Source organism: Chrysemys picta, chromosome 15 (assembly GCF_011386835.1).
Source record: "Chrysemys picta bellii isolate R12L10 chromosome 15, ASM1138683v2, whole genome shotgun sequence".
In the NCBI taxonomy this organism is placed as follows: Eukaryota; Metazoa; Chordata; order Testudines; family Emydidae; genus Chrysemys; species Chrysemys picta.
In genome coordinates, this window is record NC_088805.1 from 6,825,340 (window position 1) to 6,850,803 (window position 25,464).

The window sequence follows — 25,464 nt, forward strand, 5'->3', positions numbered from 1 at the left end:
AATTCAAGGAATTTGGTTTCCAAAAGCCAGTTTGAATAAAAAAAATTAAAGTGTTGCATTCCAAAAATGTCACAACGAGCTGTTCCGACATTCCCAAAAGGTTTCGTTGGGGGAGTTTGTTCCAAACAAAACTTCCTCAAAAATCTACAAGGTTTTTTTATAAAACGTTCTGACTATGACCAAAGCAGCATTTTCCCTTGGGAAGCTGTTTCAGCGACGAATTCCCAACGAGCTCTATTCAGGACCGCTAGGGAGTCCCTCACCCCACGTCAGACTTGGGCTTCAACTTCCTTTTCGGAGGAGGTTGGATAAGGAAGGGGGAGGGAATCTGCCCGGTCTAGTTACAGGCTTCAAGAGCATCCCAGGCCTCACAGAATGATCCATGCAAATGAAATTAGAAACGTCTTGTCCCTTGGCTTCATCATTAAGCTTCAAAACCCATCCTGTCCCTTTAAGATTCCTGACTTGGCTGGTCTCTCCACATAGCGCATCAGCCCCCTTGCTCCCTGGCAGCAGGGCCTGGCTTCCGTCGGAAGGTAACCCGAGGGCATGACGCTCTGTGGCTTCTCTATTTGGTTATGTCTCATAATTACACGACTGTTCTCGCCACGCAGCATTAAGCAGGGTGTGTGAGCAACTGTGCGTGGGGAGGGCTGGGGGGAGAGGTTGCTTTTCCCGTTGAGGACGCCTTCTGTTGCTAGATAAACAAACGCACAGCACCCAGGCTAGCACTGAAATGGAGCGATGCCTTAAATACCAACAAACAGCAGTGGCGCAGGACGGGATATTTTCCATAGGCCTCCACGGGAGACTGGCTGAGCCCAGGAGACTGGCTGGCAAATGGAGCGTCTGTTGCAAGAAACCAAGCCAGGAAGGATACTTGTGTGGTTAGAGCACAATGCAGGCACACAAGAGATCTGGCTTCTATACCCTGCTCTGCTGCACATTCCCTGTGTAGCCTTGTGCGTCCCTCTTCGTGCCTCCGTTTCCCCAAGTCTGTAAATGGGAATACCAACATTTTCTAACTGCCCACCGGGGCTTGTGAAAGGCAGTGATGGGGACTATGCAGGTAGATAGATGCTCTATGGAACAGGTTCCTACCTGGGGACCGGGAGTTCTTGATCTTTGAGGCTGGGAGGAGAATTGGTTCTTTCACTGAGGAAAGATGGTCTTGTGTGTAAAAAACAATAGGTTGGGTCTAAGCAGAGCTGGCTGACACAGCCTTCCAGCGTCACCTTGAGCATGTTACTTAACTTATCCGTGCCTCGGTTTCCCCATTTCTAAGATGGGGGTAATAATACTTCCCTCACGCACAGGAATGTTGCTGAGGTGATAAATCTATTAACATTTGTTCTCAGATACTAGAGAAACGCAGCCTGTACATTCATTCTCTTGATGGATCACTGATATGCTTTTTAATACATGCAATGGTGCCGAATTACAAGGGCACAGAGCCACCAATAAGAGTGCCTGGTACTAATTAACAGCAGTTCATTACAATCTGGGGAGTGCTCAGCGGTCTGTGAAATGGGCTGTTGGGTCTCAGCCTCAGGGCAATGTGGCATAATGAATAGCGCGCCATGGCTGGAGACTCAGGAGACCCGAGTGCTAGTCCTAGCTCTGCTGTTGATTTGCTGGGTGACTGGTGCGAGTCATTTCCTTCCTCTGTTTCCCCATTTGTAAAATAGGGCCAATGATGCTGACCTCCTTGGTAAAGTTCTTCCAGATCTATAAAAATCAGTTCCCACATTTTTGAGGACATCCCTGAATACATCAGCCAACATGAACATTTTCTGCAAAAGTTTTGTTCTGTCATGGGGGCCCTTCACTGCTTCCTGCGCCTCCTGCTGGCTGTCCTGGGGATTAGCTGTACCCGCTTGCTCTCCCCCTCCGGTGGGATCTTCTCCCATTTTTCCTTGCTCTCCTGCCACACTCACTCCTGGGTCTGCAGCTTCCTCCCTGTGGCTTGGCCCTCTGGCCAGGTCACTAAAGTCCTCCTCTTCCGGGGAGCTCACAGTCTTCATAGAATCATAGAATCTCAGGCTTGGAAGGGACCTCAGGAGGTCATCTAGTCCAACCCCCTGCTCAAAGCAGGACCAATTCCCATCTAAATCATCCCAGCCAGGGAGTTGTCAAGCCTGACCTTAAAAACCTCTAAGGAAGGAGATTCCACCACCTCCCTAGATAACCCATTCCAGTGCTTCACCACCCTCCTAGTGAAATAGGGTTTCCTAATATCCAACCTAAACCTCCTCCACTGCAACTTGAGACCATTACTCCTTGTTACAGACCTGATGTCTGGATGGTATCTCCAATGCCATTTGCCACTCCCCATTACACTGGATTCCTGTACAGGGACTGATTGCTTGTTGTGGGGTCCCTGGGCTGTTCTACATCTAGCTCCTGTTCCCTTGGGCTTCTTCCTACATATCTGGCTCCCCCCTCTCTGGGTTTGCCAGTCTCCAACTCCCTCCACTCGGAGTGTGACTGCAGCCTACTTCCCTGCAGCCTTTCCCAGCAGCAGCCCCCTAAACACTCCCCCCTCTTCCCAGGGAGCAACTGCCCAGTAGCAGCGGCAGCCCCAGCCCTTCCCAGCAACAGCTCCCTTTGTCTGCAGCCTGCTACCTGGCTTTATAGAGGCCCTGCTTGCTCCAGCCCAGGTGAGCCTGTTCCTCTAATTAGAGCTTTCTTCTCAGCCTCCAATCTACTAGGTTAATTGGCCCATCTGGCCTCCCTTAGCCCCTTCCACTCCTGTGTGGGGTGGACACCCCATCACATGGTCCAACCGCCTTTTTTAGCCAAAAGAGCCTTACAATGATTTCACTCAGAAAAGCCATCCCCACCGCAGGACTCCGTATTGGCAAGGACTGGACGGGCTCCCCTCTGATCCCTCGAGATGGGCTCACCCAATGCAAGAATAAGGGATATTGGAGGCGGGACTCAAGGGACGCTTGTGCTGCTGCTCTCCTTGCTGTACCTGGTCAGCAGAGAGCAGAGGACCCCAGCTGTCCGTTACGCACCTTTCATGGGCGCTAGGTTCATTGCAGCTCCAAAAGGGAACATTGTCCCATTGAACAGCAGAGTGGACGCCGCATGGGCTGTGGCTAGGTGCTGCTGGCAAAGTGCCGAGAGACAGCCCAAAGCCTGAATTAATTTAGCCATTACAGTTGTCCTCGCCCCCAGGATATCTCCTCTGCGTCAGGGTTAAGCTTGGAGCAGATGGAAATTAATGGAACAAAGAGATTTCATTCCCCTTCCATCCCTGGAGACAGAAGTTTTTCCAGCTCACAGCTGCTGGTGGTTGTGGGCTTTGGGTGAAGTGGGATGAGATGGGTCTTTTGGCAGGACAATGATAAAGTCCAAGGGGTGAGTGGGTAGATGGGCTGGGACAGACAGGCCCCAGGAATTGTGGGATGGCCTTGGAGGACTAGCTAAACAGGAGCTCAGGTACCTGCGCTCCAGACTGCAAAGTGGGTGGATAAGGGTGCAGCTCAAAGTGCAGCCCAACGCACACATCCTCACGTCCTCCCGGGTTCTGTGTGAGGATGGCCTGGGGGACAGCACTCAGCAAGCCTTACAGCGTAGACACACCCTGAGCAGACGGAGGGGAGGGGTTTGGGGAACACCTTTACCATTCCTTGCAGGTGAGGGATGGGATCTGGTGGGGAGGCAGCATTGTGTGTGCGTTGGGAAAACCTTGAGCGGGAAGACACCGCCAGGCTCCCATCCTGCCCATTCAGTCTAGGAAACATTAGAACTGGGCATCAAGCACTGAGCGTTTGCCCAGCCTGGCTTCAGCCACACGATAACAAGGTGCTAAAATAAAGCCAGTCTCCCTGCAACATGGGAGCTGCTAGGTGCTCACCCCTCTGAAAAATCAGGCCCTGGGTTTAGGTGCCGAGCTGTAGGCTCTCCAGTTTGGAAGTGTTGGCTTTTCCCCTCCATTTCCCCATCTGTAAAATGGAGCTACTAAGACTCCTCGCCCCTCAGCGGCCTGGGGAGCCGAAACTCAGGCATGCTTTGAGAAGAGGCGGCACCGCATGTAAAGTATCATTTTTATGCTTGAAACTGGGAGCTCAGGGACCAGGGCGGCTTTGTATTAGGAGGAGGGTAAAGAAATCTCTGTCTAGCGACGGTGGATTGGATTTAATTCCATGCTCTGCGGAATGGCTTTTCTCTACCTTGCCCTGTGAATCCGAGAGCGACAGAGCTCCGGGCAACAAAACGAAAGCCACGTGCTTAGACAAGGGTTTCCCACAAAGGTTAGAAGTCGATCTGGTTAGAAGCGGCTCCAGCTCCCTGCAAGGGCTAGATAAGAACTCAGGGATTTGATCATTAACTTTGGACACACCTAGAAATGACTGCTCAGGGGGAGGATTCGAGTTTGACGCCCTCTTCCTTCCACAATGATTTCAGTGCCCAGGGCGGTAAGGAAGAGGGGTTATTCCGTGGCCCCGTTGTGCTAGACATTGTACAGACACATAGCAAGAGACAGTCCCTGCCCCAAAAAGTTTGCACACGAAATCAGCTAATGAAAGAGAGGAAGCAGAAGTAAAGTCACATAACATATAAGCACTAGGCCCAGAACCCAGGTTTCCTGATTACTAGTCCGGTGCCCAACCCACGAGGCCATGCTGAGCCTGTGATACACCAAGGAGATGATATGTAAGTGGCTTCCTGGCCACACAGCTCCGCCAGCGCATCTCAGCACTGAACTGCGGCACCTGCTCCTATTCCAGCCCCACAGCCACGCTTTGCCCATGCTCACAGTACCCTGTGGATTTTTCCTGGGTACATGGCCCCACAGCTCTGCCAACGTACCTCAACGCTGACCTCATACACTCCCTGCTATCCTTTGTGCGTGGGCACATACGTGTGTGTATACGGTAGACAAAAGCCCAGTGGTTACTAGGACATCAAGGGCCCAATTCTGGTCTCAGTTACACCAGCACAACCAGAATGAGGTTGGACCAAGCATAAACGAGGACAGGCTTTAGCTCCAAATTCCATTCCACTTGTGACTCAAGTCATAACTGAATCCAGATTCTCTGGGTGAGGGTGTGTGTGAAAGGTTCAGCTCAGTTTTCTGTTCATTCCTGCTTCCTCTTTTGCAATTGCCCCAGAGCACGTGAATCTTGGTTACACTAAGGCCCCTATATACTGCTCTGAAAGCATAAAGGGGCCTCAAATTTGGGGAAAACTGCCCCTTAGAATCCCTCCTGGGCAGAGGGCCTCCTCCAGCAGGCGTAAAGCTGGCATAAGGGCTACCAAAGGCTGTGCTCCCACCCCACAGTGTAGCAGGCATGGCCATAGTACGCTGAACTGTTTGTTCTCTGTTCCTCAGGCCCCATCAGGGCCATGAGAAGCGGAGCATAAGTTAGAGCAGCCCCAAGACTGCTCTAATTTACACCAGGAGCCAGGTCTTAGACTACCCACCCCACCCCCTTACAATCCAACTGCATCCTTACCTCAGGGGAAGGAAGGGAGTAACAGAGCAGGCCCGTGTTATTTAGCTGGCTTCTCGGGTCTGTCTCCTACCGCTGGTAGCCACTCCAGCTTTGGAAGGGTTCCATCAGCTTAAATATAGTGAGCATTGCCAGGGGATCTGCCGAGTGGAAAAATCGGGGATCTAACAGAGACAGCAGTGCCAATCTGCCACTTGATGGTGTGAACTCACAGAAAGACCGGTTGTCAGTTCAACATGCATAATTTCCTTTGATCCTGACAGACAGTTTCTTCTCTTCCCTTCAGAGCATGTCCAGAAATAGGTCAGGGAAGATGAATTGGTTTTCTCCTAACTTGGCATGCTGTTCCCTTGTTTCTTACTTACAGCATAAGAGATTCCTGCAGTGACTCTGGCTAGCTTGGGAGTAGCTGTCAGCTTCCCTATGGGCAGTGCTCTGACATCTTTCTCTATCCTGCCCCCTGCTGGAAATGGAGTGATACAGTCCTAGCATACAATATAACCTTTATAGTTCTACAGCACCCCGGGAAACCTCACAAATCGACATAGGAGCTGCGTCGCTCACTAGCGAAATGCACACACCTCTGGGGTGAAAGGTGGCAGCTGGTTAACAGCACAAAGTAACATCACATGGAAAATCAGAAGAAGAAATAAGGAAGGGATATATTGCAGCCAATTGAAACAGTAGGGGAAATTCAAGAAAGCAGAATGTAATGCTCTAAAATTGAATACCGGGAGCATACATAGTCTCTTGTAAAAAGTACCAGGGTTCGTTGTTGATGGCTACAAGGGATAAGACGGTCACATCTCCTCCAGCGGGACAGAGCCTCTTGCACCACATGGCATCACTGGTTCACTAGAGAGTGAGATAAAACACACTCCGTTTATTAAATCACCAGCACCACGTTGCGCTCCTGGGATTCAAGCACAAGGTGGCATTGGCTGCAAGGGTAGCTGGGAGCCCTCCAACAGGTACTAGGACTTCTATGACGCTACCTACCGTGACTGCTTTAGGGATTCCTGACAGTCTTCCCTACAGCCACTGTGGCTAGATCTTCCCTGATCCATGACTTGCTGGGAGAGGCTGTGCCTGGAGAAGCTAGGAGAACTTCTCCCTGGTTTGCAATTCCAGTGCACTCTGCAGGGGAAAGAGTACTGGTAAAATCCCCCAGTCCCATTACAGCTACCTCCTTCTCTGCCGCACAGCCTGCTGGGAGGGGCAGGGGGCTAGAGTGCCTCTGGTCTCTGCAATATCCTGTTTCTGCTGGGAGAGGATGCTACTTGAGGACCCTGACTCAGAAGTAGCGCTCCGGATGCGAATGGCAGGAGGAAGAGGTACTAGAAAGGGCTGGAAACGGGTGGGTACCAGGGACAATTCTGGGCACAAAGAACATGATGAGGAATAAATGGCACCAAGTAAATCTGTTTGGGAAGTAATACAGAAGTGGGCATTCTGTGCCGATTTCCTCAATCAGGCCTCTAAAGGAATGATTCAAGGTGCCCTGAAAATCAGTTCAAGTCCCCAAATCAACTACTGGGAGTTGCAATTCCATAGTAAATGCAGTATAGTGGAGCTGTGAGGAATGCTATGTGACAGGGATGACAGGGAAGGACTGCTATAGAACTAGGCTTGGCAGAATTCAATTTGTAAGCATTTCTCCCCCAATGAATTTAAATTTTCACAGGTGGGGGAAATTAAGGGGGGTTAGGGCAGGCTGACAATGCAGCTGCCGGGGGCTCCCTGCATGACCAAGGGGCCTGAGACACCCAGGTGCAAGGTGCAGGAGAGTCCTGGCCTAGTGGAGGAGAGAACCCCCTGGCTGATGCCGTGATGAGGAAGACAAGTCACCGGCCGCAGGGGAGGCCACCCCACAGCAGAGTGGCTCCTACCTGGGGATGGCCCCAAACTCCCAGCTGTGAGTGAGGCCATGACAGCGGGGCTGCAGGGGGCGCCCTGTACAGCCACATGGCTGGTCCCACTGGGTCCCTGCAGGCAGCAGGGGCGGGGGAGGGCCGCGTTTGCTGACGTATCGATGGATATGTTTTTCCCCCCCCAATCGATTTCTGTGTGTCAGCTGAAACGGACATTTACTGACAACTAACACTTTAAATCAAACTCTGCCAAGCCTAGGCACAACTTTTGTTTAAGCCTTTCCTCATAGGCCAGGTTTCCTAAATCTAACAAAAAGTGCTAAAAGCTTTGGAGAACCCGACCCGCGAGGAAAGGTTAAAAAAACCCTACAACAACAACGGGGCATCTTTAGTGTTGAGAAAACCTGAAAGGGGACTGTAGTAGGTTTGGGCCGAGGTTCGGCCCTCAGCAGGGCTGTGGGGTGTCCCACCGCCTCGCTCTGGTCCGGCGGCAGTCTGGGGCAACAGGCACACAGTTAGGGGCTCAGGCCCATAAGCAGGGGCTGAGTCAAGAGGTCCGAAACCCAGGCCCTTAAGCAAGGGCTGAGGCAAAGTCTATGGTCAGGGCTGGGCAGCAAACAAATAGTCAATCGGTGGCCCAGGCCTTATAGCAGGGGCTGAATCAGTTTGGGGCAGCCCAGGCCCTAGGTCAAGGCGGGGCAGCAAGCAAATAGTCAATCAGGTACCCAGCCTCTCTAGGCCAGGGGAAACGGGGAGTCTGCCACCCAAGGAGTGGGTGGCAGGGGGGACGCAGGCCCTGCCACTCCACTGGTCCCAGCCCGGGGCCCTAGCAGCGACGGCAACTCGCTGCTGTCAGTGGGGATCCTGGCCGCAACACACTGACATAGGCTCTGGCAGTGCTACAGCCAGACTGGGGTCGGCTGCCCCCGGGCTACTTCCACACTCCCCCTCGTACAGTACCTGGGCCGTCTTAGTGTCGTCGGTGCTCTCTACCAGCATGGGCTCCTCGGGGTAGCTGGCACGGGGCAGGCTCGGCTCCTCCTCGGGGTAGCTGGCACGGGGCAGGCTTGGCCAGTCCTCCTCGGGGTACCGGGCGAGAGGTAGGCTCGACCGGCCCGGTGAGTCAGCAGGCTGGTCGCGGCCTGTGGCTGTTTCCCAAGCGGGAGCTCCGCCACGGACGTCTGCTCTCTCCGCTGGCCTGGGCTCCACTGAGCTCTGCAGGCGAGCTTTTATACTTCCAGGTCGGGGCCGTGACCTCGGAGGGGTGGGCGCCGGACCCAGTGGCTCCACCCACGTTGGGATTAGGGGAGGTTCGGCCCTCAGCGGGGCTGTGGGGTGTCCCACTGCCTTGCTACAGGGACCTGATAAGTCTTCAAGTACGTGAAGGACTGTTATAAAGAGGCTGGAAATCAATTGTTCTCCATGTGCACTGAAGGTGGGACAAGAAGAATGGGGTTTAATCTGCAGCAAGGGAGATTTAGGTTAGATATTAGGAGAAAACCTTTCTACCTCTAAGGATCGTTAAGCACTGCACTAGGTCATCAAGGGAAGTTGTGGAATCCCGTCATTGGGAGGTTTTAAGAACAGGTGGGACAAACACCTGGCAGGGATGATCTAGGTTTACTTGGTCCTGCCTCAGTGCAGGGGGCTGGACTTGATGACTTCAAGGTCCCTTTCAGCCCATCATGTCTGAGATTCTACAACTTATACTATGTTGTGGACAAAGCAGGAAGGCTACTACCTAGCAAAGTGCTGTGTAGGGGCGGCTCAGAATAGAGGACAGAGTTCTACCGGCTACATCCCAGACACTGACACAGAGCATCGCCTGCAGGCTCCACTCCCTCCTAACTGCAGCGAGATTCCCAGAGCCAAGTCTTGAGGGATGCTGAGTATTGGCGTTAGGGGCTTGGGCCCCAGTGGAGTCAAATGAGCATATTGTTTGAATAAGAAGTAAGCGGGGCCTTGTCCAGACTGGGGAATTTGAATTCAGTGGAGATACAGCCGTGCAAATCACTAATGCTGCAACCACCTATAACAGAGTTGGCACCGGCAGGGCTTAATGTGATAATGTGCTAGAGTAAATTGCATGGATGCGGTTTGTCTTCCCCCAGAGCAGCCCCTCTGCATGGGGGCGTTACACCCATGGTGCAGCAACATTGGTGGAGACCCCTAGCATAGACAGAGCCTGCAAGCTGAGCCCAGATCCTGTGCGGGAATGAGCACCTTTGTCAAGGGGCAGCTGCCCTTTATGGGGAGTCAGGGCCCAGGCTGCCCAGGATGGCCTTATGAAGGCCCCGCCTGGGGGTCGCTGACTGCCCTAGCTGGCTGATTAGTAAACCAGCACCTGGACCTGATAAAGCTCAGTTAGAGGGAACTTCAAAGGGAGACATGAAGTGCCTGTGGAGAGAAGCTCCCAGGAGAGGCCTGAGCAGGGAGCCTGAAAGGGGACTTCTTCAGGGAATCCACCAGAACGGTAAGTCTGTCCGAGAGGCTCCTAGAGGGAGGAAACTTCTAGCCAAATGTTGCACTTTGCAGGCATCCAAGAGGGCCTGGTCTCAGCCAGGTGTCCCCCAGATGCTGGCTGGAAGCCTGGCCTGGCAAGGATCACCGGCTGTCCCTGGAGAACAGTCACAGTGGATGGCCCTCCCCCGGGAAGGATCTTGCTCCGGTAGGGGCAAAAGACCTAACAGCGGGGGCAGAGACCGGCACTGAGAGAAGAGCTGGGTAGAGGCGAGCCCTGGCCTCGGGTGAGGGACAGATGGACTAAGACCGGCCTAGTCACCCAGCTGAGATGTTGGGGTGAATGTTTTGTTTATGTTGTGTGTGGACTTGGCTGTTAATAACTGAGTCCCTCCACAAGGGGGCGACGCTTTTCAGCATCCCAGGGTCTACCTGGACTGGATACCCTGGCTGAGGGGGCGTGGGAGGGCAGAAATCAAGTAAGGGCTCACTAGCAACACCACGCCCACCTGCAAGGCGGCTCGATGGGTCAGCCGGGAACGAAGGCAACCGTCAGCTCCTGGTGGCTTCAATGGGAGGCCGCCTGTGGCCGCGCAGTGGCTCACCGGAGACGCTCAGCAGCACCGTGGTTATTTCCGCCTGGGAAAGCAGAAAATGGGTGATGCCATGCAGTGTCACCCGCAGGGCCTGGGAAGCGCCTGTTTGCCAGACTGGGCCCTGGTCTCTCTGCAATGCCAGCAGGGGCCCCCTTCCCCTGGTCCCTCATTCAGAGGGAGAGCAGGTGATGCCAGCTGTTTGCTGCAGCAGTGCCTCCCTTCTCTTGCTCACTCCAAGCTGCCAGCCTGCCACTCTGCTCTGAGCCAGCGCAGGGGAGGGGAGACCCCCGCAGGGCCTGGTGCCATCTGCACAACACGGTGGGAGCAGCGTGCCTGGCTGCCCGTACTTCCCGAAGCCACTGAGGTTTTACCAGCCCCCTTCAAGATGGCACAAGCAGCTGCTAAGGCCTTCATAGCTGCGCAGCTGTCACGCATGCCCCAGAGCAACGGGGAAATCGAAAAGCGAGTTGGACAAGGAGGACAATCTGGTTATTCAACCCCCGTCTCTCCCACTCAGTCACACGCTCCAGAAGGGCCCTTCTGCTGTGTTGTGTGCCATTCCTTTGTGCCACCTTCAAGAGCATCCCCATGGACCTCTCCAGCTAATGGCCCACTGCCCTTTTGTCTGCTAGCTAGCCCACAAGACTATCCCAGTGGATAAATGCAGGGGCTTCCCCAACAGCAAAAGGGTCCGTCTCCCCATGCACATGTGAGAAAAGGTCACGTCACAAAGTGCAGCACTCATGCAAGACTTTAGGGTTTCATCTCATGTCAGGTAACTGTCTACATGATGTGCAAGTCACGCGTCAATGGTATGGGAGAGTCTTTGGATCAGAAGAATGGGGAATTCACAACTCTGTGGAACGCCTTTCAAATCCAATTCACCGCAGTCAGGATTACAGCTGGTCAGAGAAACATGGACCAAACCATAGTTGGTTGGATTGTGCAGTTCTGTCCAAATCAAAAGGCTTCCCCAGGTCAGGTTCTTTGTGCTGGAATTTCATTTGGTGAGAAAACCAGGGTAAAAGAAGACCTCACGTAATGCTATAACATCCCCTTTGAACGAAATGTTTGGATTTTTCATTTTTAAATGCCTTTGTTTTGAATTTTCTTAAAAAATGTGTCATATTATGAACACGGGTTTCAGTTGGACAATGAATTTTTTTCAGAATTTCCAAGTGATCAGTTCGTGTTCCGATGGGGAACAAAGCCAGGTTTCCCAATTTTAAAATTCTTCATAAAATAAAACTTCTGTCTGCTGCCCCATTCTAATTAGGACCAAAATCTGCTGGTGAAACTACAAAATGTTTGTCAAAATCATTGATTATGCTGGGCTGGGGCAGAGCATAAAGGTTCTGTCTGTTTCCATAGTATGAACAACACACCATCATTAATGTATTTATCTTCACAGGGCCCCCTTTGGATACTATTATCCCTATTCTAAGCAGGTTAGGTGCATAAATCCCATCGAAATCAATGAGAGTTAGGTGCCTAAACTGCTTAGGTGTTTTTGAAAATCCCAGTATAAGTGGCACGCCCGCTTTAAGGCCTAGTTTTCAAAGCAATGAATGGATCAAACCCCAGCAATATCAGAGACCAATTTTAATGCTATGAACCCCTATGACAGCTGCGTTACTCTAGGGCTACCCCTAGACGGCAGCACTTACAGCTATGTCTCTGTAGCACTTGCGATGGAGATGTTCTAAGCCAACAGGGGAAAGCTCTCCCGCCAGTTTAATAACTCCTGTCTCAGTGAGAGGCAGTTGTCAGGAGCACTTCCGGCAACATAGCGCGGTCTAGACTGACGTTTAAGTCTGTGTAACTTACGCCGCTCAGGGATGTGGATTATTCACACCCCTGAGCGACATAAATTATACTGAAATAACCTGTAGTGTAGACAAGGTCTAGGACAACGCAGCTCACAAAGCCCAAAGCACCTGAGATTTGGGCGAAAAGCAGGGGATCCAGCTGTGGATCAATATTCCGGAGGAGATCAGACAAATCCAGATCTGACCATCTTTAGGATTTGCACATCTGGATTAGCAAAACCGTCCTCCTTGAGAAAGCCTGTCCACCATAAGTGATGCTCACAATAGAATATCAGGGTTGGAAGGGACCTCAGGAGGTCATCTAGTCCAACCCCCTGCTCAAAGCAGGACCAATCCCCAGACAGATTTTTGCCCCAGATCCCTAAATGGCCCCCTCAAGGATTGAACTCATAACTCTGGGTTTAGCAGGCCAATGCTCAAACCACTGAGCTATCCCTCTTGTTCCCAGCAACCCAACATCCTCTTCTATCCCCCACCCCCAATGCTTTAGTCCTGTCAGAGTTTTGATCCCCAAATGGAAAAGTGCCAGAGATTCCATGAAGTCTGCTAGGGTCTTCACTATTGCTATAGATTTTATGTGGACGACCCTGCCTCACTTCTAGGGATAAGGATTAGATGCTCCTTGTTCCTTCTCACCCACAGGTAAAGGAGGAGAAACCTTATTTTGTTATTGCCTTCTGTCCTTGCCCTGAGGGCATTCATGACGACCAAACAGGCTGTGTTTGGATGAACATGCTGATTAGATTTGACTGGTCGAAGCCAGAGTCAAGTTTAAGGTTCGGGTTTGGATCCAATGATACCAGAATCTCATTAGCTGGAAATCTGTGATCAACCATTCCAAGGAGATTCCGGCTGTATTTAAACCAGAACTGGGCAAGAGGTGCTTTCTGGGGTTGGCTCCCACCGGGAACCAACCCCGCAGAGATGAGTCAGGCACGGAGACTGAAATCTGACCTGCCACGGCCATCTCAAAAACTCAAAGGGTCAGATCCTCGGCTGGTGTAAATCGGCATTGCTCCCAGGAAGGCAGTGGAGCTAGGCCAGCTTACAGCAGCTGAGGATCTGGGCCCATGGGGATTTGGATTCATGGTCAGTTTTTGGCTTGTCCTCTGCAATGAACCCCCAAAATGAACCGTTTTAGGGAAGGTGGGTGGGGCTTAGATAAGGTTTATGCAGCCTCCCTCCTTTTGGTGTAAAGGAGACAAAAGGAAAACAGGAGAGGGGAGCTATAGGAAAACCCCACGAAAAGAAAGGGCTGGCATTATACTTCACATAGAGAATGAATCCTGGCCCCCATTAAAGTGAATGACAAAACTCCCACTGACTTTGAAGGCCAGGATTTCACACAGGGTCTATATGTCCAGAAAGGATCTGAACGGAAATGCTACTTAAGGTCAGATTCAACTCCTGCGAAAGTCCATGGAAAGTTGCCCGTTAACGTTAATGGGCATTGGATCAGTGAGTACAGCATTCACAGCAGAAAGACCAAGCAGGATTAAAATGAGCTCCACATCCCCTTGCGATACAGACATTCTTCTCAACGTGGGAACGAAACCAGACCCAAATCTATTTTATTTAGGGGATCAGCTGCCGAAGAGCCAACAGCTAACCCTGAACGCAGCTCCAGGCATGGCCGAGGAATTGATTTGCATCATTAGCTATTGTGCTCTTGTCACTTATTATTTTTAGAATGCCAGGGGTGGGCATGGCACGGCACAGACAGATCCTATGGGAAGATGGGATGACTTGTAATACACACCGGTGCCCAGATATCCCAATGATGGACAACCTTATTAAAGCCTCGATCGACAGGCGAGTGGGCATTCAGGGAGCCTGGCTCTCAGGATCAGACACAAATGACGTACCTGAATCCAATATAAAATTGCCCAGAAATGGTAAGCCAAGTTTCCAAACCTGGATGTATAAAGTTAGTTATGGAATGGCCCAAGGTAGGTGTCTAAATCAGTCCTTAGATTCACAGATTTTAAGGCCAAAAGGGAACACTAGATAATCTATCCCGATCTATAGCACAGGGCATTAATTTCACCCAGTTATCCCTGAACCGAGCCCGATAACTTGGAACTGACTAAACCATTTCAGTCTTCTTACTGAAGGTGCTTACACTGTCTAAATATGGATGTAGATGCCCAACATTAGGCAACCCTGTTTGAAATTTTGGCTTTTCACCAGTTCCCCAAAGTGCTCACTTGACTCCAGATTCAACTGCCTGGTTCTGAAAATTGGACCCCTGACATTGCTCTGGGCCTTAAGCAGCTACAGTTCTCTGATGATCAGAGAGGGGCATTCATTCCTGTTTCCATAGACAAAGGCCAACATGTTCTTTTAGCATCAAATTTCTTTTAGTTTGGAATAAGGGGGAAAAAATAAAATCCCCCAGTGAGAGAGAGCATGGTGTGTGTGACTGCTCTCTAACAGGTTGAAGGGACGCTGAGACCAAAATGGCCGCAATGGAGGGTGCCCAAACTCTTGGAGTTTTAAAGGCACAGTGGCAGTGTTGTCTAGTGGATAGGGCACTGGACGGGGAGTCAGGAAACCTGGTTTATAAACCCAGCCACTGATCTGCTGTACGACCTAGGGCAAGTCATTCCACAATCTGTGCTTCAATTTATCCCCCCTATGCTGTCTTGTGTAGTTTGTGAGCTCTTCAGGGCAGAGACTCTCTCTCACTATGTGTTTGTGCAGCCCCTTGCACAATGGGGCCATGATCTCGGTTGGGGCCTGCAGGAGCTACAGTAATGAATAATAGCTAACAGAAGAAAAGCGTGGCAAGTTTGGGTCAGGCTTTACATTTTCTGGCTAAGAACTCTCTATTAGTACTTACAGATGCTGCCGTTCATTCAGTGAAGACTCACCGAGAACAGAGTTCATCCCTACATTTGCTGTCACTGCCTGGCAGTTAATTACAGCGAAACCTGGAACATTGTGGACGTGGGGCTAGGATAAGCCTGCAAAAAGTCGGGGGGGGGGGAGGGAGAATTCTGAATTACTCAGGCCTCCTGAGGCAGTGAAATGAGGCTGGAAATCTCAAGGGAACAGACTCTCGGAGGAGATTTTTGCTGCTTCCAGGCGGGTTGCAGAAAAACGTGACATCTCAGCGTGTCTATTCCAATATGTGGTATTATGAAAATGAAAAGCAACAAAAGAGCTACCTGCATTTAATTGAACTTCAAAACCAGCTTGGCTTGAATTCTGGAGATTCTTTTTTTCCTTATTATTAAACCAGCCCCGAGTTGTCCCATAGACTGTGTCTGTGCAGTGCCTGCTACTAAATGGACAAGGAAGGGTGGGGGTCACCTAGTAAGAGGATGGAACCTATGTCTCTGGCTAGCATGGCTGCTGCACTAGGCCACACACCAGTCCTAGAGGGCAAGTGTTTTTATTATACCCAAATGGGTTTGCTCATTGCTGTGGCATCAAGATGCTGCAGTGAATGGTGCCCCATAAACATCTTAAATCAGATCAGAGAATACAGAACCGCTGGAGGCCCTAAGGGCTTCAGTAAGAGTGGATGGAGCCGAGAAACTCCCATGATACATAGAATATTAAGGGGCGGAAGGGACCTTAGGAGGTCATCTAGTCCAACCCCCAGCTCAAAGCAGGACCAATCCCCAACTAAATCCCCAACTGGCCTCCTCAAGGATTGAACTCACAACGCTGGGTTTAGCAGGCTGACGCTCCAACCACTGAAATATCCCTCCCTACAGGGGCCCAGGCTGCCTAGTGATGGCTATAGATTCCATGGCCAGAAGGCACCATTGTGATCATCTAGTCTGACCTCCTGTGTAACAGACCAGAGAACTTCCACCATAATTCCTAACGCAGATCTTTTAGGAAGGGATCCAGTCGTGATTTAAAAATGGTCAAAGATGGAGAATCTGCCACAGCCCATGAGAAAGATGACCGACAGAACCCTACTGGATTGGAGGGCTAGCTCTGTGACTGACATCCCATATCCATGGGCTAGAGCTTGTCCGGCACAAGGAGAAGTTTTGTTGTGCAACTGGTACTCACGTTAAAAAGTTTGAGAGCACATGCTCTCTCTCCACCCCCCAATCGCCTGAAAGAAGGCAGTTTAGACTCCGACTTGATCCCTCCGCCTGTGGTATTATCCTTCCAATTTCTTCCTCAAAAATATCAGTGCCTCGGCTTGCACACCAGAGAGTTCACACCTATAGAACACAGCCTTATCTCCCAGGTTCTGTGCAAGACAAGCCTGTTTCACTCCTCCCTCCCTAACCCTCTTAGACATAATCCCGTCTTTAATGCCTCTTGGAACGGAGCTTTGAACGACTGTGCAACCTAACTGGCTGACCTCTCTGGCTGCTCTCTCATGCCCATTTGGAGAACTCCGACTTGCAGAGAGATAACAGAAGCCTGGTAAATCCTCGCTGGGAAGCTAAAGCGATTGTCACACTTAGAGAAGTTTTCTCCGAAAGGAAACTTCTAGCAGCTTCGAGTCTGCAGCTAAACTCCAGCAGGGGAATGGGAGAAGAGCTGGGTTTTGTGCCTCGGACCTGCGTCACACTGACGGCTGGACAAGTTCTCCTAGCGGCTTTCAGCGCTTACGGTTTCTGCTTTGGAAAATGAAGAGCGGTTTTAGGTTGGTGAATCCGGACTTAGTACAAAGCGCTTACGGGAATAATATTAGTCGGTGAGCCAGGCCGCTCAGTTACTGAACCTTCCAGCTTCTCTTAGGCTGTATGCATGTAACAATCAGAGCAGATTGGTCCATCAGGAGTGGTGTGTGTAGCATCTGACAGACTGGTCCAAAGGGAATGTCAATGACTGAATTTCACGGAGTGTACAGCCAGGACGGATCATTAGATCAGTCTGACCTCCTGTATATCACAACCCTTTACATTTCACCAGGATACCTTTACCTTGAGCCCAATGACTTTAGTCTAGCTAAACCACTTCAAAAGGCTAAATCCAATCCCCTCCATTACTGTATGCGGAGTGGCTGTAGTCGGGTCGGTCCCAAGTTGGTCTAATACAAGATATTACCTCACCCACCTTGCCTCCCTAAAGCATTTCAGTCCTCGGGAGACTCAACTGTTGGGTGCCACAGGCGGAGAACAGGAAGGACTGAGGTACCACCACCGTCTGAGGGAATTGATTGGGTGGGACAGACCCAGATAATCCTAGGTGGTGATCCCTGCCCCATACTGCAGAGAAAGCTAAACCGCTACCCCATCTGACCTGGGGGGAAATTCCTTCCCAGTGCTAATTCTGGTGATCGGTGTGATCCCGAGCATGTGAACAAGACACATGAGCCCAGCATCTAGAAAAAGGATTCTCTGGACCTTCTCAGAGCACTGAGCCAGCCCATCTCCAGCTGCGGCTGGTCTCTGAATACATCTTGACAATGGTGGGGGAGCTTCTTTAGTTTGAGAGCAAGAGAAAGGACCTTCTTTATCAATGCTGGGACCTTAGCAATCACAGTTGATATGGAGCAGAATTCTGAAGCCCCTACTTGCTTCTGTCTCAGCTAGGGGATAGCACTGACACCAGTGGAAGTCGCCGCCCCACCGCCAGAGTAGAAAGCAGCAGGTATTTCAGGATCTGGCTCAGAGAAAACTGGAATAAGTAGGGAAAACCTCAATAATTTAAACACCACCCCTTTCCCCATCCCACTACGGGGTCTTTTCTCAAGCTCTGTATTCAGCCTGGCTCAAAGCAGAACCACTGCATTCTGCCTATCAGCCCCGTGCTCCTTATTGCCGATGGAGGGAGGGGGAAAGTCAGCCTCCAGGATAAAGGCAGAGCGCCTATCTGCACCAGACTCAGTACGGCCCAGCACGTAGGGCAGTGGCCTGAGAGCCAGGAGCTGGGGGTCCCTGCCCTTGCTGGGCCCGCTTGGGAGCGTTGTTTCGTTTTGGTATGTCCCTGCTCATTTCAATGAGAACTGAGCACCTATTGGCGCCGTAGACCAGTGGTCTCCAAACTTTTTTTGATCGTGCACCCCATCAGTAAAAAAACGTTGAGCACGCACCCCCTGCCGCGCGGAAGCAAGCAAAAAAAAAGCCGCTCGGACACATCCGCCTGAACTGCCAAAGCAAAAAAAAACAAAAAACCACTCCTCCTGCCGCGCATCCCCAAGGACCCCACTTTGGAGACCACTGCCTTAGACCATCTGCCCTTTAATTGTAAGCTCTTTGAGGCAGGGGCTCTCTCCGGCTAGGTGTACAATGCCTCAGCCAATGGGAGCGTGGGGCTCCAGCTGTGACCAGAATACCAGCAATCAGTTTGGAGTCAGCACAGGGCTACATGGTAAAATAATGAAGTGAGTTCACTGATTAACCCTATGGCTTCTGATTCCGAAGCATCCTGTCCCACGAGCTGTTTGCACTAAGCTGAGTACGCGATGCGCTCGGTGATGTATTTGGTAAATCTCAGAAACAAAGACGACTAAAGACGACTTGAGCAGTTTACCATTAGGGCCTCAAAGGGTTCACCTGCCTTGTGGCACTTGGCTACCACCCCACTTCTCCGGGCCCTTTCCTCCGCCCAGGGAAATAGCCTCGGAGAGCTATAGTCACCTGAAAGTTCCCAGACAGTCCCCTTAATTGGCACCTTTCCGTTCGGCTTTAAATTAATCAAATCCAGAGTCCCTATATTAATAGTGTAGTGGGAATTAAAATCATGCAATGCATTAAAGATGTAATTTAAAATTAATAACTCATAATTATTTATCATGGTGTATCAGCGGAGCTATGAATTTCCCCTCCTCACCCACCATTCATTTCCTTTCATTCTTCCCCTTTCGCTTCTAATAGCATCTTGGACCATTCTGAAGATCTGCAAGCAATTCCTGGAAATGCCAAGCCTCCGACAGAACACATTTAATTTAATTCTTTTGGGGGGTGGGTGGGAGAGACTTAATTGTGGTAAATCAGTACTTAAGAAAAGACATCCATTTAAAAAAGGACAAACTGAGATAATTTAATCAGTGTGTTGCCCAACTGAGGGAGAGCAATAAGAGCTGGATTCTAGCCACAGGAGGCGCTGTTGTAGTCTCCCTGTTGTTGCAGAAAGGACAGAAAACATAACATCCACCTAATGCCCCGGCCTTCCAAGAACCTCCGTCCCTGGTCCCCCCTTCATGCTGAAATGTAAATGCTGCCTTTACTTTCTTGCTATATGGATTAGTCCTGAATGAGGTCTCAGCCATGCCAAGATGGAAATGCGTCTATCCTAAGTCCTTCTATGACCCCATTACCATAGTATCTGAGGCACTTCACAACTGGTAACACACTTCTCCTCACAACACCCCTGAGAGATATGGCAGGGCTATTTTACAGATGGGGAACGGAGGCACAGAGAGATTTGCCTGTGGTCACACAAGGGATTGCGACAGAGCAGGGATTCACACCCCGGTCTCCCGAGTCCCAGGCTAGCACCTTTGCATTAGCAACCAAGGTGAGTTCCATAAACACGTTTCAGGGCCTCAGATAGGACATGGGTTCCAGGTCATTGTCATCAACAGGGAAGTAGGTAAGTGAGCGAGGAGGCTCAGAGACAGGGCTCCTTTCTCATGCCTGGAGATGATCCCTCAAAACCAAAATAGAAGCACTTTGGTGTAGCAGAGTCAGGACGCTTGGGGTGCTGTCCCTCTTCTGGGAATGACTGAACAGCCTTTAGGATGGCCATCATAGAAGATTAGGGTTGGAAGAGACCTCATCCTTTCACCGGCATGAAATTCAGAGAGAGAAAAACTTCAGCAAAGCAAACTGATTCCACAGCTACTCAGGACCAGATCCTCAAAATATTTCAGGACCGAGCTGCCATTTAAATCAATGAGAGGTAGGCACCGAAATACCTTTGAAGATCTGGACCCAAATCAATAACCTAATCTTCTGTGCTGTTCCCAACAGACAGACAAGGACCCTAGGAACCAGGCCATTCTTTGCCAGCTCTGATTTCAGCTAGAGGGTTTTACTCCAGTCCTCCGAAAAAGCAAAGATGGGGCCAAGCTGGTTGGGATGGGTTTTGCTTCCATCCATCTCTGGGAGAGCGCTAGGGAGGAGTTTGGGATTTTAACCCAGAGCAGGAGCTGTGAATGTTAGTTAAGATTCACTTGGACACTCCAAAAAAAAGTCACTGAAATTGAGAGAGAAAAATATGTAAATTATGTCCATGAACATGGCCCTGATAGTGGGTCCATTTTAATTTGGCTGTGTGTGTTTTGCCCGAACAGCAGTGTCATTTTTAAGGCGCACCACGTAAAGAGAAAACTTTTCTCTGTGGGTAGCCGTCCTACAGCTTGGCTCTTCCGCTTGGGAGTCTATGTTTGTATTCGTCGAGGCTCACTTTTTCTTAAAAAAAAAAAATACCCCTATCTTTGCATTGATTTCCTTCTCTGAATCTCAACCCCCTCCCCCCCCAACATCAATAAATACACCACAGAGCCTAAACATGCCAGTTTTGTTTAGTAACTCAGCCCTCAGTAGGGGCTCAACCAGATGCAGCGCCTGTTGTTGATGTAAGAGGGAGGCTATTTTAGGGAAGCAACATTTAAACTGACTCCAGTATTACTAAGGCTGGATATGACGTGCTCAGACCGCCAGCTCTACGGCTTTTGTTTTCTAAGCAAGGAGGAATTTAACAAAGTGACTGATTTTTTTCTGCCAAAGACAACCTTGTCATCAAGGTTTTAACAACAACAAAGACGCAGTGAAAAGGGCCTCAGAATGACACATGTTAAGAAATAAGCTTTTTGTATACGGATAATTCCAGCCGTTCTGGAAAAGAAAAAAACCTTGCAGCACATTTATAACGAGCTTGGTGTCTCCTGGAAACCCGCACCCCATTATTTTGCTCTCCCACAGTCGTCAGAACTGCGATGGTCTCCTCTGGTCCAGGAAAGAGAAGCACAGTAGTTTTGTGCTAGCTAGTGGAGCCCGGCACGCTTCTTTGTACAGAGCCCAAATAAAGTAATTTCTGTAGTTACGCTGCAATCCCTATCACGTCAGTATCGCACCGTAATGGACGCCCCGGAGAAATAAAAGGGAAGCGTCCCATTATTTTGCATGCAGCTGCTGCCATGTGCACCATCTTTATGAAAGCAGTCAAATCTAAACGAACACCTTCAATGTCTCAGGGGAATTTCTTGCATCAAGGCACTGAGACCCCATAATGAGGTGCAAAACTTTCCTGACTGTGCCCCCACTGAACAGTTACAGGTAGTCACCAGACCTCCAGCATGCTTCATGGAAAGCCTGGGATGGATTATCAGGGCAGTCTCTTGAGTTATTCTTAAATTCTGGTCAGAAATCCAGAGGGGATACCCCCAGGATCTTACTCGACCTGTCCACTCATACCTGACCTGCTCCCAGCACAGCTTTCAGTCCCTAACAGAGACCCATCCAAGAGAGCTGGGGTATGAAGTTTACACGTGAAGAGGTGTAGCTAAAGGGGTGGCCCAAGCATCTCTCTAGAACAGTGGTTTCCGTCCATGGGGATAGATTCTGTCTCCTGTCCTCGTGCCCCTTTATACACTACTCCAAGGGCACATGGGGCCAGAAGTGTGACTTAAAAGACCCAGGTGGAAATCCCCCAGTGCAGGTAATGTCAGCCCACCCTAAATGGCCCTCTGCTGCCAGTCCTGCAAGCAGCAGTTCAGGGAGTGTGCTGGGAAGAGGGGAGGATGAGGCCAGAGACGGGAGGGGAAACATGGGGGGACCTGTCAGGGAATCTCTGTTGCACACTCTGCCACAAATTTTCTGGGCTGCTCGACACCACAGCCCTCAGGAGGGCTGGCATAACTCGGAGCACCCCCAAGGCACCTCTAATTTTGAGTGGGGGCTGGTTTCTCCTGCCACAGCAGCCCAGAATCCCACAGGTGCAGAGGTGCCTCACAGCCACCTTTGCCCACGTCCCGCTGGGTGCACCTTTTGTGCTGCGGCCGCAGGCAGTGCCGTACTGAAACCCCGGCCACCAAGGTGGGGAAGCCAACAAACAGTCCCGATTCCCAGCGTAGCTGAAAGTAACCAGGGACAAAACAGGGAGAAACAGTGCAATTTAAAGTGAAAGCAATTACCACTTCTGGGGAAGTAGACAGATCCATTCAGGCCAGATTTTTCCAGGACAAATTCAAGCTTCTGACCTTCATTTTCAAAGCCCTTCTCCGCACCACCCCTTTCTAATTAGCTGCTCTCGTTGCACTGACCCGGCTTCCTCCACGCACTCACTGATACCAACCTGATCACCCATTTGCCTGCCCCCTGCCCCCAGTCTTTGCACTTTCTTCCCCATCCTCCTTGACCTTTACACTCAATTTCTCTGCTTCCCTTGTCTGTAAGATGGTAGACACTGAGCGCTGCATCTGATCAACCCCAGCATTTCAGGGTATGTTCTAGGCATCAATGGGAAGAACTTTTATTAGGTGAAAAGTCAGAACGCTGGAAGGGGGACATGGGTCCCTAGCCTCTGGCTAGCAGCGTCACCGCTCCAGCTGCCTCTGTAATGGTCTATAGATCAAAGATTTGGATGCTGTCAGACACTGACACCTCCCAGCATAATGCCACCCCATCTCAGCTCTGCCCAGACTGTTTAAAATATTGCCAGCCTGAAGGCCTTGGCTCTCAGGCAGAAAGATTCACAGGCAGGGAGGGGGAAATGGGGGAGTACAAAGACCCCAGACTAGGGAGAAAGTGGGGGGTGCACACAGAGCCCCTGGCATGGGTGGGAGGCGTAATGGGAACACAATAGGGAGGGGTGGGGGGACTTGCAGGGAGCCCTTGAAAGATGGGGATGGAGGATGCAAGGAGGCCTTGTGCGTGTACTGAGCTCTGCCTACAGGAGCTACGAAGTGTGTGATCCCCCTCTTATTTATTTTCCAATACTGCCTAGCAGCTTCTACTGAAATCATGGCCCCATTGCGCTAGGTATTGTAGATACACAGAGAGAGACAGTCCTTGCCCCAAAGACCTTCCAGCTCAGGGTGAAAATGCCACACTCTCACTTTGAGTAGTACTATAGTCCCCATGCTGTCTCCTCGTAACAACCTTTTATGTACTCGAAAGCTGTTATGTCCTAGGGTGACCAGGCAGCAAAAGTGAAAAATCGGGACGGGGATGAGGGGTAATAGGTGCCTATATAAGAAAAAGACCCCAAAATCGGGACTGTTCCTATAAAATCGGGACATCTGGTCACCCTATCATGTCCCCTCTCAGTCATCTCTTCTCCAGACTAAACAAACCCCATTTCCCCCCATCAATCTTCCCTCATAGCTCATGTTTTCTAGACCTTGAATCATTTTTGTTGCTCTTCTCTGGGCTTTCTCCAATTTGTCCACATCTTTCCTGAAATGTGGCGCCCAGAACTGGACACAATACTCCAGCTGAGGCCGTATCGCGCAGAGTAGAGCGGAAGAATTTCTTCTCGTGTCTTGCTCACAACTCTCCTGCTAATGCAGCCCAGGATGATATTCTCTTTTTTTGCAACAGTGTTACACTGTTGACTCATATTTAGCTTGTGATCCACCATGACCCCAGATCCCTTTCTGCAGTACTCCTTCCTAGGCAGTCATTTCCCATTTTGTATGTGTGCAACAGATTGTTCCTTCCTAAGTGGAGCACTTTGCATTTGTCCTTATTGAATTTCATCCTATTTACCTCAGACCATTTCTCCAGTTTGTCCAGATCATTTTGAATGTTAATCCTATCTTCCAGAGTACTTGCAACCCCTCCTAGCTTGGTATTGTCCAAAGTGTACTCTCTATGCCATTATCTAAATCACTGATGAAGATATTGAACAGAACCGGACCCAGAACTGATCTCTGCGGGACCCCACTCATTATGCCCTTCCAGCTTGACTGCGAATCACTGATAACTACTCTCTGGGAACGGTTTTCCAAACCGTTTTCCACCCACCTTACAGTAGCTCCATCTAGGTTGTATTTCCCTAGTTTGTTTATGAGAAGGTCATGCGAGACAGTATCAAAAGCTTTACTGAAGTCAAGTTATACCACATCTACCACTTCCCCCCCATCCACAAGGCTTGTGACCCTGTCAAAGAAAGCTATTAGGTTGGTTTGACCCAATTTGCTCTTGAGAAATCCATGCTGAGTGAACGAAACGCTTTGCTTCAGGTTGGATCAATGTTCAACTTTGCATCTGCCTGAGCTACCATGATGCATCATGGCGGTAGTTCTGGGTCCCCCATGTGCCCATTCTCTCCTATGGATCCTATGCCCTGGCCTGACTACACCTCCCATGATGCACTGCAGAGTCGCACTGTCGCTGAATCACCATGGGTGCTTCTCCTGATTAAAATCAAAGACTCTCTGTACATTGGCGATCTTGAACTACCATCCCCAAACTTTCAAAACCATGCCTGCCCCCTCCCCCCCCCCCCAGTGTCATGAAACTAGCTTAAGTTAAGTTTTTTTTTAAAAAAGTGACTGGTTTTATTCCTAGGGCTACCATATGTCCAGATTTCCCCGAACATGTCCAGCTTTTCGGTCTATAAATAGCCGTCTGGGGAGGATTTCTAATAATCTAAAAATGTCCGGGATTTCCCCCCGGTCGGCTATTTATAGACAGAAAAGCGGCGGCCAAGCGCCACTCGGCAGCCAAAGCCCCTTCCCTGTTCCCCCCATCTCCTGCAGCCTTACCACACCGTCCGGCCCCGCAGCTGTCTTCCCCCTCCTCCCCTCCCCTGCTCCTCCCCCTCCCCTGCTTCCCGCCAATCAGATCTTCGCGGGAAGTCTGAAAAGAAGCAGGGGCGGGTGGGCGGCAGCAGCAGGTAAGCTGGGGTGCAGGGGGAGGAGAGCTCCAGGGAGGTGCGGCCCTGGCCGAGCGGCTCCCTTCGGCCCCAGCGGCTTGGGCCCTGGCCCCAGCGGCTCCGGCCCGGCTCGGGTCCCAGGGCACCAGCCCCAGTTCCGGCCGAGCGTGCCAGCCCGGCCCTGGCTGAGCGGCGCCGGCCGAGCACCCCAGGCCCCAGCTGCTCCGGCCCGGCCCCAAGCCCCGTGACCCCGGCCGGAGCGCAGCCCAATTCCTGGGCTCTTTAAAGCCGGCCCTGGTCAGGGATGGGGGGTTGGGGGTTCGGAGGGGGCAGGGGGGTGGGAAGAGGGAGGGAGTGGATGAGGGCGGGGCCCCCCCCAGTGTCCTCTTTTTTGCTTGTGGAAATAATGGTAACCCTATTTATTCCCCCCTTTGCCTTTGGCTTCTGAGCTTTTAGAGTGCACTCAGGTCACACGTTCAAGTTTTTCTCTGCAGCC